Below are 1,522 nucleotides of genomic sequence, written 5' to 3'. Positions count from 1 at the left end.
GGGACAGTGTGGTTCCCCCCCCCCCCCCCCCCCCTGTTCCCCCCCCCCACCCCCCCTAGTAAAACAGGAATGGGACAGTGTGGTTCTGGAGAGGATCCCCCCCCCCCCCCCCCCCCACCCCCCCTAGTAAACAGGAATGGGACAGTGTGGTTCCAGGATCCCCCCCCCCCCCCCCCACTTATTACTAGTAAACAGGAATGGGACAGTGTGGTTCTGGAGAGATCCCCCCCCCCCCCCCCCCCCCTTATTACTAGTACCCAGGAATGGGACCCCCCCCCCCTGGAGAGGATCGGTAGGTTTATAATAATTCCCCCCCCCCCCCCCCCCCAGGAATGGGACACACCCCCCCCCCCCCCCCCCCCCCCCCCACTTATTACTAGTAAACAGGAATGGGACAGTGTGGTTCTGGAGAGGATCGGTAGGTTTATATCTGTTCCCACACCCCCCCCCTAGTAAACAGGTAATGGGACAGTGTGGTTTGGAGAGGATCCCCCCCCCCCCCCCCCCCTATACACTTATTACTAGTAAACAGGAATGGGACAGTGTGGTTCTGGAGAGGATCCCCCCCCCCCCCCCCCCCCCACACTAATTACCCCCCCCCCCAGGAATGGGACAGTGTGGTTCTGGAGAGGATCCCCCCCCCCCACACTATAGACTAGTAAAATACCCCCCCCCCCCCCCACCCCCCCCCCCCCCCCCCCCCCCCCCCCAGTGTGGTTCTGGAGAGGATCCCCCCCCCCCCCTGTTTATACACTTATTACCCCCCCCAGGAATGGGACCCCCCCCCCCCCCCCCCCCCCCCCCCCCCCCCCCCCCCTATACACATTATTACTAGTAAACAGGAATGGGACAGTGTGGTTTTGGAGAGGATCCCCCCCCCCCCCCCCCCCCCCCCCCCCCCCCCCCCCCCCCCAGTGTGGTTTCTGGAGAGGATCCCCCCCCCCTATACACCCCCCCCCCCCCCAGGAATGGGACAGTGTGGTTCCCCCCCCCCCCCCCCCCCCCCCCTACACCCCCCCCCCCCCCCTAGTAAACAGGAATGGGACAGTGTGGTTCTGGAGAGGATCGGTAGGTTTATATTGTTCCCCCCCCCACCCCCCCCTAGTAAACAGGAATGGGACAGGTTTCCCCCCCCCCCCGGTAGGTTTATATCTGTTTCTATACACTTATTACCCCCCCCCAGGAATGGGACAGTGTGGTTCTGGAGAGGATCCCCCCCCCCCCCCTGTTTCCCCCCACCATTACAGTAAACAGGAATGGGACAGTGTGGTTCCCCCCAGGATCCCCCCCCCCCCCCCCCCCCCCCCCACCCCCCCCCCCTAGTAAACAGATGGGACCCCCCCCCCCTGGAGAGGATCGGTAGGTTTATATCCCCCCCCCACTAATTAATTATAGTACCAGGAATTGGACCCCCCCCCCTGGAGAGGATCGGTAGGTTTATATACTGTTCCCCCCACCCCCTTATGTTAAGTAAACAGGAATGGGACAGTGTGGTTTCTGGAGAGGATCGGTAGGTTTATAT

Source organism: Argopecten irradians, chromosome 9 (assembly GCF_041381155.1).
Source record: "Argopecten irradians isolate NY chromosome 9, Ai_NY, whole genome shotgun sequence".
NCBI classification, from domain to species: Eukaryota; Metazoa; Mollusca; class Bivalvia; order Pectinida; family Pectinidae; genus Argopecten; species Argopecten irradians.
This window is presented reverse-complemented; position numbering follows the sequence as displayed.